A 14,311-nucleotide genomic window follows, 5' to 3' on the forward strand; every position below is an offset into this window, starting at 1 on the left:
GTGAGCGTGTGGCCCGTAATCCCAGGCTGATAGGCCATTGTCGTCAGTGCCCACTAGACCTGGTGGCAACATCACAGAACACGGGGGACCGTGTCTTAGACACACGTCCCAGCTGAGAGATGTGGAGGCTGGGCGGTGCTCACCCCCGAGGACCTTCAGCTGGGGCAGGTGGCCCCGGGGAGGTGTGTGCTCACCGGGCGGAGCCTGAAGAGTTAGGGCCCTTCCGGGTTCAGCGAGGCACCTGTCTACACTCACTGCGTCTTGTGGACACCCACTCAGGGCCCGCACACTCTTCCCCTCAGACGCCAGCCGGTAGCTGTGCCCCGGAGAAGCCTGCTGTGGTCGTGCCCTTTACGTGGATATCGCTGTGCTTTTTGTTTTTTTAATTTTTATAAAATGTTTATTTTTGAGAGAAAGAGAGAGAGAGAGAGAGAGCGAGCATGAGTGGGGGAGGGGCAGAGAGAGAGGGAGACACAGAATCTGAAGCAGGCTCCAGGCTCCGAACCATCAGTACAGGGCCCGACGCAAGGCTTGAACTCACAAACCACGAGATCATGACCTGAGCCAAAGTCGGATGCTTAACCGACTGAGCCGCCCAGGCGCCCCTCGGTTTGCTTTTCCAAAAGGAAATGTTGACGTTGGATATTTAGGTTCCGTCAGTATGTGAGCACGTTGAAGTCTTCTCTTTTTTTATTTATTTATTTATTTATTTTTTTTTTTTTTTTAATTTTTTTTCAACGTTTATTTATTTTGGGACAGAGAGAGACAGAGCATGAACGGGGGAGGGGCAGAGAGAGAGGGAGACACAGAATCGAAACAGGCTCCAGGCTCTGAGCCATCAGCCCAGAGCCTGACGCGGGGCTCAAACTCACGGACCGCGAGATCGTGACCTGGCTGAAGTCGGACGCTTAACCCACTGCGCCACCCAGGCGCCCCTGAAGTCTTCTCTTTAATGACTTTCTAGTTGGCAGTGTTTTTAGGCTGAGAGGAGACAACACAGAGGTGTTTCACAGCCTCTGCCTCCAGACGTGTGGACGGTCGTAGCTTCTGAGCCTGGGCTGGAAGGGGCCGGGGAGGTCCCGGGATCCGTGCGTCGCTCGTGTCTGTACTTACGCATGTGCGTGTGCCCCCGTGTGCACGTGGCATTTTGTTGTGCAGAAGGTGTTAAGTACATGCCTTCGCGTGTGGGCTACTGCTGTTTGTGCTGGGGTGTGGCGAGCGGACCCTGGAGGGTGACGGGTGGGGTGAAGGGTGATCGGTTGTTGTGTCCGTGCTTTAAAAAGACCTTAACACCATCACAATAATTGAATCTTGTATTTAGGAAGAGGATTTTTAATTAACAGTATTTATTATTAGAATTCGCTTCTGAAGTGGTGAAAAGGCTTTTAAATTAATTGGAAGTAATTGAGTCTTTCCGTGACACAGAGTGAAGTGTCTCAGGCTGGGCGTGGAGATCTGCGGCAGTGATTGGAGGAAACACTGCGCGAGCCCCGGTCCGGGTCATCGTGTCCTGCCTGCACCGGAGGGAGCTTTGCCTCGGGGTCGAGCAAACGCAGAAACTAATCTACCAGTAAGGTAAAACCCTGCAGAAATCTGTTGCTATTTGACTGATTAAAAATGCCTTTTGCTTGATGTCAACTGATTAATTAAGCCTGTTTGCCTTTTCAAATGTGTTTTATTGAGTGTCTTCCAGCATAGATTATTTGTTACTGTTAATTCTTTCATCACCCCGCCTCGGCCTGCACAAACCTGCCCGCCCGGCTGCGGGTCCAGGTCGGTGCGCTACTGCCCTCCAGTGGCCGTGTGGCCAAGTGCGGCCTCCGGTCACCGCCGTGCGAGGCTGTGCCCCATGCCAGGCGCTGGACTAGACCCGCTGTAAAGCTTTTTACTGTAAACGGTTTCCGTTGATGGACTAAAAGAGGACTCACCTAGCACTTAATTCTTGGCGACTATTATATGACTCAGCCATCTGCTTTTGAGAGAAGTTGAGGCAAATATTAAAATCTGGGTAAATCCAGTAGCACGTAAGATTATTTTATGGCCTGCAGAGTGACTAACTCAAGAAAGTTGGGTTTTGCACACTCAAGGAGGTCTTGTCACGGGGAAGCAGTGTGAGGAGGGAGTCGGCAGAGGGCTGATGGATGCTTACCCGGCACTGGCGGGCACCCGCATCCATTTAGCCGTTCCGTAGATGCTGACAATAGCCCGCCTGTCCTGGCCAATGAGGGAAGGAGTGGGCGCAGAGCCCACGGCGGGGAGAGGGGCACTTGCCGTCTCTGGGGGGCACAGGTGCACCCACGTCTGGCCACTGGGCTCTACGTGTGTGTCTGGTAAGGCCCACCGGTCCTTTCTGTGTCTGTAAATGTCAGGAATGTGAGGAAACTGGCTCCCAGGGAGACTGGTAAAACAGGGTTTGCTTTGTCTGTAGCTGATGCCCCCCAGCCCTCCCCCGCTTTTCGGCAAAGAGTGGCAGGAGTATGGAAAGGGCAAAGTTAAGGTCATTTCCCTTTGCTGTGCCCGTGGGCGGGGCCTGTTTCAGCTGCGGCTCTTCTGGTAGCCAGGCGAGAGATGTGAAATCAGCGGGTCTGTGACTAGAGTTTATGGGCAGGAGCCGAGCAGCACGGAGCTGGCCGAGTCTGAAAGGACACCGTCCTTCAGTGCTGCTAAGTGTAGTGGAGTCTGTGACCTACACGTCGTGCCAGGGCAGTCAGCTGCCCCCTCAGTTCTGCCATGTATGCCAAACGCAAGTTTTTTTATATAATGCAAACGCGCGTTGGAGACGTGAATTATCTGTAATCCTTTGCACAAATAAATTGTCTTTAAAGGCATACAAAAAGTGATCAGGCCCACAGGAGAGCTCTAAAACATGTGCCGAGAAAGCGGAATTAAAGGCCCGGAAGTTGTAAAATACAGCAGCGTTGTGAACTATATCTCCTTCTTCGGGCTCTCAGTAGATGTTTTAGCTGCAGAGTAGGAATTTTGAATTTCTTTCACAAAATGAAAGCTAATCTTGGCAGCAGATAGTCTGATGTACTGTAACTTTCCTTTTTCAGAGTGGTTTGAAAAAGAAAAGTAAACACGAAGGGTTTTGGCTAAAACAAGTCTTTATTAGGGAGCACTCGTCACTGTTAGCCTCACTCTGCCACCACGTTTCCCAGAGTTCTTTCGGTTCCTGGCGGGAGCACCGCGAGCGCGGCTCTGTTTTTAGTTTCAGGCATGGTGGCTGCTCTTGCCCTCCGTGAAAAGATTGAAGCTGTTTCTTGTGTCGTAACGCGTGACGGTGTCTAGGCTGGGGTGGCTCGGGGGTCACCCAGAGGAGGCCCTGCGGCCCCTCCCCAGCGGCGCGCCTTGGGAGAGGGGCTGGGGAAGCGTGGACTCCTGTTCGAACTTGGAAGTTCCCCTGTGTTTCTCATGGCCACACACACACCCCCAAAGGTTTTTTCCGTAACAAGTGTTCACGAACTCCTCCTTTTTATTCTCAGTGAAATTCACAGCAGGTACTGCTTTATATAATTATCACCGCATAATTTTAAAAAGCAGTAGAATGCCCAAATTTAGTAAAAGAGAAATTGAGAATGCATAATAAAGGCGTCTTGAGTCGAGACATACACGGTACTCAGTACTCAGTTCTCAGGCATTGATGTTCTCGGCAGAACCACGCGGTGCGTGCCCGTACGAGCAGGTAGCCGCGAGGGCTGGCTTCCGTCAGTCTCGGAAGTGGTTACGGCCTGTGGGTTCTGACAGAAGCTGGGCACGGCCTTCCCTGTCTTCACATGGTAGTTACGCTTCGGGACCGTTGGGCGTGTGTTAACACAGAGAAATGCTTCCTGCTCACATATAAAACGAGGCGAGGCTCTGGGCTGATGGATCGTGAGCAGCCTCCCCACTGTGTGTTTCTGGGACGGTCCTGGGTGTCCCACGCAGGCCCCCTGTGCACAGAGCTCCAGAAACACCCCGGCACCGCGATGAGCAGACGCTGCCCCCCGCGACACTCGGTGGGGACGGAGTTCTCTGGGGGCCTTGGCTGAGCAGAGCCAGTGGCGGTGGGAGGGAGCACGGCGTCCTGAGTGTGTGGCGCTGTGGCAGGGCTATCCTCCAGGTTGACACAGGCACTGCCCGGCTGTCGTGCGTGGCCTCTCCGGCTCACGGCAGAGGCAGCGGTGGGCTCCGGGACAGCGAGCGGCGTGAGAGTGATCCAGGCCTGCTTGTCATACTAACGCGGGCTGTCGGGTCCAAGTTGCAAGTTGCAACGGCACCGAGTTCTGAGTCCCTGTATGTTGTGGCAAAAGCTTGACGGTTTTCCCCTTTAAAGCGGTTTAAGGGTTGAAGTAACCTGTTGAGCACAGATGACGCTTTCTCTTGTAGGCGTTCCCGAGAGATTCTGAAATAAAATTGGGCTGAGAATGAGAAGCGATTCGTGTGTTTTTTCTGGCATCGGTTATCGTCGCCGAGAAGGTGTCTGTGTGTCTGGCCAAGTCGCCGGCATCACTTTGCCAGGAGGTGTTAACGTGTCTGTGGCTCTGCTGTGAGGTCCCGGATCTAGGGCAGCACCCAAGTCCGCGAATGCGTCCCGCCCGGAGCTCCGCGGAAAGTGGGATGCCCTTCCGGCAGCCTCTGCCCTGCGGAGCCTGCAGCCGCTCCCCCCCCCCCAACCCCTCGGTTCAGGATCTCGGAAGCCGGGGGGTGGGGGTGAAGCCCTGTGTCCCGAGCGGAGGCCTTGTAGCCTTGATGGCTTGTAAGGAAGGCCGCGTCCTGCCGGACCCGCTTCCCCGGGGACGTGGTGGTCCCACAGCCGGAGTGGACCCTCTGGCTTCCCGGAAGGTCTGTGGGGAGCGAGACGTGTTTCCCGAGGGGACCTCGCGGGTGTAGGGCACGGCCATCTTGGCCAGCTCCGCCAGGTGAGAGGGGGCCGGTTCTCACTGAGCCCGTGCGCCACGCTCACGGTCAGAGGGGCGAACGCGCCTCAGCGCTGGTGTCGGTTCCCGGGTGCGGAAGGCTCAGTGAGAGGACGTGCCTTCGAACACCCTTGCCTTCCAGCCTCGAAGGCAGAGTTGGCCAGATCACGGGCCGGGGGTGGAAGCGAAGGGGCTTCCGTGTGCGCCCCGAGGAAGCAGACGGTGAAGAGGCACCCGCGGCATCCCGAACCAACTGCAGCCGTGGGCGTCCTGGTCACCTCCCCGCCTCACCTGATGCCTGCCCGTGGGGCCGAGGGCCTTAGAAGCCGTGCACGTGTGACCCCCACGGCCCCGACTCACCTCCCAGGACGACTGGACAGTGTCTAGGGATGCCGCATACGCCCAGAGGTGTGGGCCCCGACTCTGCCTCGAAGGTCGAGAGCTGCGGCGCTAGGGATTAGCTTTCTGTCGCTGCACGAGGAATCACCCGATGGGTGTGTACCCCCAGGAGTGTGTACCCGACGGGGGCGTGTACCTGACAGGCGTGTGTACCACCAGGAGTGTGTGGCTGACAGAGATGTGTACCTGACGGGGGTGTGGGCCACCAGGAGTGTGGACCTGACAGGCAGGTACCGAGGCCTGGCCGAGTTTCCAGTCTACGACACGCGAAGATTCCCGCAAGTCAGGAAGGACGAGAGGGTGCGGTGGCATCAGGGACACGACACTTGCACGGCATTTTCACAAAAGACGGATCTAAGGAAATAGCTAACAGGCCCGTGAAAGGTGCTCACTCGCTTGCTCGGCGAACCCGCGGAGTCTACTAGGGGCTGGGATGGGCGCGTGAAGGTGAGGGGCACCCTGGCATCTTTGTTCTCGGGGCCCGCCTGGGTGAAGGTGACGTGCCAAAGAGCCGCGCCCCGGCCTCCTGGGCGACAGCCGCGCACCCCTGAGGCCTGACAGAGACCTCCCCGCGGGCGGCCAGGTGGGTCCTCCCTCCGGAGTCTGAAGCGAAGAACAGCTTTTGCGTCTTCAAGGGATTTGGGGACAAGGGGGCAAAAGCAGAATGCGCAGCAGGGATTGTGCGCGGCCGCAGGCCCCGCGGAACTCGCCGCCTGACCTTCGCAGAAGCGGTCGTGCACCTGCTGTGAGGACCGAGGCTGCCGCGCGGGGTCCTGTCCGGGGCTCCTTGTCCGCGCTGCGCTTCTGCTGGCCCCGCGGGGCCTCAGGACGACCATGCCGTGACGGGGTCTTCAGAGTGGAGCGTCCCGGCCCGACGGCGGGGACACGTGTCCTCGGTCCCTGCTCTGCCCACAGCTCCAGCTCACGTGGAGCCGTGCTGACGGTGCGCCCGGGTACGGGGACCTTAGCACCGTTAAGAGGCGGAGGAAGTGCAGGTGACCCGTGACAACTGTGACTTAAGGGCAGAAGGCCAACCGGGACCGACCGGGAAGCATGGCTGCCGAGGAGGCGGAGGACTGGGGGAGGCAGAAGCTCGCGACACCCGGCCCCCAGCGAAGCCGCGAGGCGGTGGTGGACACCAGAGGGCCTTTCTGGAGCTGAGGGACCCACCGTCTACACTCACGTTTTGTTAGACTGGAGGAAAAACGGCACGCGGGGCGGGGTGCGAGCCTCTGGATCGGGTGAAGGCACAGGTGACGTGCAGGTGGCCGCGGGGGCGTGATCTGAGGGCCTCGGGTGACGTGCCCCCTGCGCTGCCTTCCCCTCACGCTCCTCGGGGGTCCTGGGTGATACGGGGTGAAGCGGAGCGCTCCCCTCCGAGGTGCTTGGGCTTCCGAGGCCGGCGGCCACGGGGGAGCTAGGTATGAGCAGGAGGGGCACGAGGGACCCGCGCCCGCACGCGGCGGGCCACACGAGGCAGCCTCGCCACTCTTCCTCCCGTGGCTGCCCCGGGTGCAGCGGGTGCCGGGCAGGGGTGGTAAGACCGGCTCACCCGGCGGCAGGTTGGGGGAGTGGGAGGCGCACACACACGCCTCTCCTCTCCCCTGTGGCGGCAGGGCCCCCGGACTCTCGGGAGCTCTCTGGCCTCCTGCTCTTGTTCCCACACGCGAACAGGCCTCCCAGTCTCCCGCCGTTCTGCGTCACGGGGCGCCCCTCTCTCCCGCAGCCCGGGCGAGGCGCGGGACGGCCCGGTCAGAGCCACAGACGCAGCAGGTTTGGGGACGGTGGCGTCAAATGGTGCGAATAAGCAGCATCAGTGTTTGCACCAGGGAGTCACAGAGCTCCGGAGGTGGTTAGGCTGGGAATTCTAGTTTGGGGAGCCTGTGGCAACGTTACAGGGAGATCTGTGCTGCGTCCCGGCCGCACTCTTTCGTCGATCCAGCAAACATGCGCTGGCACCTGTGGGCGGGCTCTGGCCCGGGCCCTTGGGACAGACTCGATGGCACCTGGTGGGAGCAGAGAACGGCCCCTTTTCCGGGTGGGAGACAGCAGCAGAGGGAGGGGTGACGGCCTCTCCCAGGGGGTGGCATTTGAGCGAGGACCCAGGAGAGGTCACCACACTGAGGCGGAGCACGGCCCTCCCCTGGCTTCTCTTCTCCAGACCCCCTGGGGCAGTGGCAGGCCTGCGGGTGGCCGCGGGCCGGGGCAGCTCGTAGACGGCGCACAGCGGGGAGTAGTGATGTGGGCTTGCTTTCCATTCAAAACGTGGACAGATCTGAGTGCAGCTTGGTTTAAACAGTGTCAAGTTTGAAAAATGTCTAAAAAGCGGTGGTATTCCCGGTTTTTCTGTGTTGTGGCTGTAAGTTTACAAAGGGACAAAGAAATACCTAATTAACCGTAAAAGAATGACTTGAAAAGATAGTTCAAGTGCCTGTACGTTGTTGGATGGAGAATCATAGATCCCCGAAGTAGCTAGAGTTGGTTGGTAATTCTCTTGCTGTTTTGTGCCCGGGGCAGGGCCGACTGTGAAATTCTGGATCCCCACACTTACCTGTGACGTGTGAAAGAAAGCAGCGAGGTTTTGCGCGTAGAGGCAGGGAAGTCTGGTGCTCTCCACTCGGTTCCTTCTGTTTTCCGTGAAGGCTTTCCCCAGGACAGGACCGCTAGGAACACCAGCACCCTGGGGGACAGCCGCCACCCCGTGCAGCGGGCAGCAGGGAGGGCGAGGCGATCCCGGCCGATGACGGGTTGCCCCCAGAGCGGCGTGTGCAGAAAGCCGGGGCGCCACGGCTGTCCTCCTGGTGCTGGGGCCCTGGGGCTGGAGCACACGCGTGGCCTCGGGGCACCCTCGCCTGGGAGGACAGAGGGCCGCTCCCCTTTGAGGCGCCTAGAGGGCGTCGGGGGTCTCGCACTCACTCCTGCCTAGCAGCTCCAGGAGGCCTGGGAGAGGGGCTGCCACTGGTGGGGCAGTGGTGTCCACTGACGTTGTGACAGAAGTGGGGGCAGGAGGGAGGTGGCTTATTGTCCGGGCAGGGTGAGCTTGGAGGGGTGCGGTGGGACCGAGTCTTGAAAGATACGGTGGTGTCTTCCTGAGGAGGTGGGCACGGGGCAGGGGGGCTGCTGAGCAGGGGCGGGGGGGGTGTGGGTGTGCCACGTGGGGGGGAGTGTGGAGGGGGCCGGGCAGGGGAGTGGAGGGCGGGAGTCTGCCCCAGTGTGGAGCGGAGGGGGCGGGGCAGGGGAGGGAGGGGCGGAGCCTGGGGGTGGTGGAGGGGTGGAGGGGAGGCCAGACCTGTGTTGTATTTCAGCTTCTCTGCAAGCGATGCTTTCACAGGCAGGTTACCCAACTTAGGTTTTTGATGAAAATGCGTCGCCCACAGGCTTCGCCTTTCTAACTGAGGTGGCGCTGGCCGTAGGTCTCTGCATTCCCGGGCCAGTCGGTGTTGGGACCAGGGGGCGAGACGCAGCACACGGGGCCATCGCTGTCCTGTGCGCCAAGGAGGATGCTAATGGCTCCTCCCTTAGTGCGCCGGACTCGTTGTGGAAGACCGGGCCATGGCAGTTTATTTCTAATCGGACCGTGCCTTTTCCGTGCAATTGTTCCTTTTCCCGCTCCTCGTGCTGTCTGGGCCGTGAGGAGAGCGTGAGGGGCGTGGCCGTCCTCATAGGAGCTCTGCGTCCTTGGGCACCTTCCTGGGCCTCCCTGCCCAGGCTCCTCCTCCGTGTGGAGGGGTGGCAGCGGTGGCCACGGGGACAGGTGGGCTTTGCCCCGTTCCGACAAGCGTGTCCTTAGCCCGCCACCGCTGTCGTCAAGACGCAGAGCCCGCCTTCCTCCCGGGGCTTCCCTCCTGCCCGCTCGGACTCTTCATCCTTCGTGGCCACAGAGTGACCGTGACAGGCCGCCAGGAGCACTCGCTGGGCCTCTCGAGCGGGCAGTGTGGACAGTAGGTGGTGCTGTAGGGTCGTCCAGGACGGCGAGTAGCAGCTTCTAAAGGAAAACCCCCAGTGCAGTCTCTGCGTGTTTCCTCTGTGAGCCCAGATACCACCTTCCTTCAGGAAAGTTTCTGTTCACTGGCTTTCTTTTACCATCTTGAGGGACCCGTGAAGCAGTGCTGTGAAACACTTCTAAGTGATTTAGCTCAGGGACTGATACGATGTGCAAATTAAATTGTCTCAAATAATTTGTGCATTTAAATAATTGAGTCTATGGAGGGGGCTTAGCTGTGTTGTGGAACTGGAAGGTAAAATTTCATAATCTGTTCCAGTATTTAAAAAATTGTTACTTACGTAATTTACACGTAACATAATTTTGTGATTCTACTGTTTTATTAAGTGTTTTGAATAGGTAATAGTTAAGATAGGATACAAAAAAAGAAAAAGCCTGTACCATCAAGTTCGAATGTGTGGTGTTAAACAAAACCCAGCTGAGTGAATTTTGGAGGTCTGGTTGGCTTTCTCCAGGGACCCCAAACCAGGCAGCACGCGGTGCAGCAGACAGAAAGCTCCAGCTCGCTGCACGCACGACAGACCGTCCTGTGCAGAAGGGAGCAGGGCGAGGAGGCTGCCCCGGGCAAAACATCTTAGTTGGGCGAGGTCACTCTCCTCCAGGGGACCGTAGGGATCTGCCACCGATGACCTCGCTCGTGCTGACCGGGTGACTCCTCACGGACTCTGAGATCCCATTTCTGGGAGAGGTCAGAGCCGGAATCAGGTGAAGTCTCGGTTTGGTGACGTGGGGCTTAGCAGAAGTGACTCCATTTTGGAGACTGCTGTCTTGTTTTTAATAGTGCTAACAAATTGCCAATTTTAATAAGATTAAGTTAGCCAAAGTGTGTGTGTGTGTGTGTGTGTGTGTGTGTGTGTGTGTGTATGTGTGTTCAATCTTTAGTGAAGAGTTGCCATCGTGAAGTGAAGGAGTAATATAAATATTTTCATTTTAAAATCTCCTGTGAACCCTCGTCTGGCTTCTGCGTGTCCTTTCCTGGCCGAATGGAGCCATACTCCCACTCTGGTGTCCTGCCCTTCTGCGGCTGCCTTCTCTTCTGTGGCTGAGCAGTGGTGGGGACAGGGTCCTGGGGGGCAGGCCTGGCTGGGTCACTGCTAATGTCTGTGGTGTAATCCAGGGGGCTAAAAGTCTTGGCTCACATTCTGTCTACGAGGCACAGAATTCTAGAATTTTAGACTGACGGGAGGCTTCAGTGCATAGAGTTGCCTCTGGGCACGGGGAGGGGGGGCAGGTGGTGCTGCCACAGAACCCCTCTGAGTGTTGGCTCAGGGTGGCACCCAGCTCTCCAGGCTCAGGGTGATGGGCCCCCTTCCTGCCCGCCGCAGGCCTCTGGCAGACGGGGGGCAGGAGTGAGTCCCCAGGTGCCTCGTGCACATGGCTTGTACAGACGGGACATGAGGCCTGTGGCTGCCTGCACCAGGACCCTGGATTTGGTGGTGGAGGTGCTGATGCCACCTCCGGGCAAGACTCCGGCCCCTGCCCCCCGACAGTTGAACAACAGCTTGGCCGAAACTCAGCTCGGAGGTCACACCGTCCCTTTCCGAGAATTTGCTGACACTCCATCGCTGTCCTCAGACGTGACTTTATCTCCTCGGGAATTGGATTGTGTTGGTCTCGATTCCCTTAGAATTCTTTATTTGTGAATTTCAGTAATACTGATGAGAAATACGTGAGTTTTCTTTGTTTCTATCGCCTTTTCTACGCACATGGGTGTCTGTCCGGTGGCTGATTCAGATCTTTATTTCTGGGATGTTTTCTTCCATCGTGACGTGGAATATCTTCCTGGTTTATATGTTCTGGTTTTTGGATCCACACAGTGTGTGCCTTTGGCTCTCCACTCCGTGAGTCCGGGCTGTCATGTTTCTAATCCCTTTTCCACTGTTTTCTTCTCCACTTAGTCTTGTTTGAGTTTTCAATCAGATCAGAAATTTTTGTCTATATTGTACGTTCCTTGTACATACCTATGTTTATGTGGCTTCCTTCCTTTATACACATCCAGCTGGAAAAAGCCCTGAATCATTTATAAATAGATGAAGTTAGCCAGAGGTTTCTATTCTAGATTGAGCAAAATCACTTTGTCTTCTTTGAAAGACCAACCAGTTCTACTTTATATTTCAAAAGTTTTGTGTTTTATTTGGTTTTTTAATAGTCAGTAATAATATGCATTGTTTTTAAAGAATGCTTCCAAACCTCATCTTTAAAGAAATCCCTGCTTAAACCACGACTGTCAAATACATACCCCAGTTTCGTTTCAAATTTATGTTCACACTTGATCACCATATTTCTTCCAAACCTTTCTTCGGTGTGTAGCAAGAAGTTAGAGCTCTCCCCGGTAGCCCCAGGCCTACTGGCTTTGAGTTGTCCCCTATTGCCAGCACTCATTCATGGGCTCACCTGGGCCATCTGTGGGCCCTCTCGGCCATCTGCAGACGACCTGGGCCACTATCTGCGGGCCATCTGGGCCATCTACAGATCACCTGAGCCATCTCTGGGCCCCCCTTGGCCATGTGCAGATCACCTGAGCCATCTGTGGGCCACCTGGGACGTCTCCAGGGCCCCTCGGCCATCTGCAGACCACCTGGGCCACCATCCGTGGGCCACCTGAGCCATCTTTAGGCTACTATCCTTAGCTTTAGGTTCCTTTCGGCTTTTGGAGCTAATTATAGGGCCTTCAATTCAAGTGCCTTTTTTTCCTTATTATTTTTTTCCTGTCAAATCCGATACCTGCTATACTTATTTGAGAAATGTAGGTTTTGATTTTAATGTAAAATTCCTTGGTAGAGTTACCTTAAAAGAAAATGGCAAAAGCTTAATTGAATTTATGATTTTAATTGAGTGGGGGAATTTTGCAAATAGACTGAAACTATACTTATCTCTGTCTGTTTAAACCCATTGTAATTTAGGAAGCGGAGACGTTCATTTAAAGAAATGTGTATGTATTATTTTGACCTAAAACCATAAGGAATTATAACATATAAAAAAAGAAATTTGAGCGATCTTGTTTTTGCTTTAACTGGGCAACTCTGTAAACGAGCCAAGAGCGTGGGTCCCAAGGTCAAAGTGTCCTGGATTCTGAACAACATTCTGCCGCTCACTCAGCTTGTGACCTTGGATGCGCTACTCGAGCCCCTGTAGCTGGCGGGCTCTTCTTCATAACGTGGTGGCGCCCGTGATGTGACAGCGGCCAGAGCCCAGCTGGGCACCATGCCCTGCATGCACCCTGCCTTCCCTTGGCCCCCCCCCGGTGAGCGCGAGACTGCGCATGGGCCATCCCGCCTCCTGGGGTGTACGCGAGGAATCTGAGGAGCCACGACGGTGAGAACTTGCCCAAGGTTCTCTGGCTAGCCGGAGGTCAGGTGGGCCTTCAACCAGAGAAGGCTTGGGCTCCGTGCTGGTTACCGTGGTGCTCTAATCGTGGCCACGCTGTACAGCTGTGTGGGTTGTACACTGCACAGCTCTGCTCACAAAGACTTGAGTGACATCTCTGATGGTTGTAAGACAAAGGGTGGCCGTGTCCAGCTGCCCTTGTGCAGTCATTTCAGTCTCCTTTACTGAGATTTGGTGAAGTGTGAGCACGCTGGCACACGTGTGGTGACTGTCAGCTGACATTCTCTTGGTGAACATAGTCCACACTCTGCCGTAGGGGCTGCTCCCTTGCAAGCTCCCTGCCCATCCTTCCCGTCCCATGACCTGCCAGCAGCGGTGCCCTTCCTGGCTCAGTCCCGGTCTATCCTGGGCTCTGTCCGTTCTCGTGACTTGGGGTCCCACCCCTTCGCACCTCTGTCAGCCTCGGATCCTGGGGATCTGCAGATGTCTCTGACCACAGACAGCAGACCGGACCCCTGGTTCCTGACCCCACCCACAGTCTGCCCATCTCTCCAGGCTCTCGGGCCGCAAGCCATGGCCGTCCCCTCATTTCTGCTCTGCCTCTAGGCCACCGGGAGAGCCCGTCTGCCGTTCCTTAGCACGTGTCCACGTTGGTTATTTCTCCTCTCTACCGTTACGTGCTCTGAGCCATTGGGTCTGTCTGTACCAGTCTCCTGACTGGTCTCCCTGCATCAACCCTCACCCCATACCTGTTCTTCACCAGAGGCCAGAGGCCAGGACTAGGGTAATCCTGGGCAGAGGGACTGCCAGGTCCGTGCACTGGCCCAGAGGCCCCTCGAGCTGCCCTCTTGGCCTCCCGGCCTCCACCTCTGCCGGTCCGGCCTCCTGGCTGTTCCCGGGCCACGCCAGGTGCTGCCGCAGAGTCTTGTCCCTCATTCTCAGAATACTCTTCCCCGGCGCCGCCTGCCCGTTCCTCGTGTTTGCTGCCCTGCAGCCTCCCTCAGGCCTGGGGAGCACGGCCGCCGCCCTCCTGCCCCTGTCCCCTTCTGGGCCGATGGCCGCCTCCTCCAACGTACAAGGCCGTTCCATTGTTTATGGTGCTCCCCGTCAGTGGTCTTCCCTGCCCTTGGCGGAACAGAGGCTCCGGGGGGCAGCTGCTGCGGTCCGTTTGTCCTCTGACCGTGTCCGGCTCTGGGCCCTTCCCCAGTAGGTGCTCACCATTAGTTCAGTGAGTGAATGCATGCGTATTTGCTGTTTTTCTTATTAACACATAGTTTTGAGGCACTGTCCTGATAAGTCGTGCTTCAGTTTCTCACGTATTGATTCTGCGTAATAACTGACTCGTTGTACAGAGTTTAGAATTCTAATGGAATAAACTCCTTTTTTCCTTCTTAAAAGAGGAAATAATTTTTAAGAGTCTTTTCATAAATTAATATTCTAAGAACATTAAGTTTTGGAGTCTTTCCTCTGAGGACGCAGATAAAAGTGAAATTAATGGGGCACCAGGAACGTCAGGTGCTAAATGGTGCACGGCTGTTTATGACACTGTCCTGGAATTCCAGTAGGCTATTAACTTGCAAAGATGTGGCAGCTGGAGTCGGAAACGGATGCACCATCAAAGTTGGAGAAAAGGTCTTCAAAGTACTTCTTTAAAGCATAAACTATCAGTTTAATCATTACAGAAACC

General features: G+C 56.3%; 1 protein-coding gene across 1 annotated transcript in view; it reads left to right on the plus strand.

Annotated features, from left to right (window-relative positions):
* The first annotated feature begins 1,432 nt into the window (after positions 1-1,432).
* ADARB1 (adenosine deaminase RNA specific B1) overlaps positions 1,433-14,311 on the plus strand; it is an 82,449-nt gene continuing 69,570 nt past the window's right edge. The window contains 1 exon segment of the mRNA XM_047099886.1: positions 1,433-1,575. The gene's annotated coding sequence lies outside the window, so the exon portion shown is untranslated.

Source organism: Lynx rufus, unplaced genomic scaffold, assembly GCF_022079265.1.
Source record: "Lynx rufus isolate CCGP_SWC_20201006 ecotype Redwood Valley unplaced genomic scaffold, mLynRuf1.p SCAF_5, whole genome shotgun sequence".
Classification (NCBI taxonomy): Eukaryota; Metazoa; Chordata; class Mammalia; order Carnivora; family Felidae; genus Lynx; species Lynx rufus.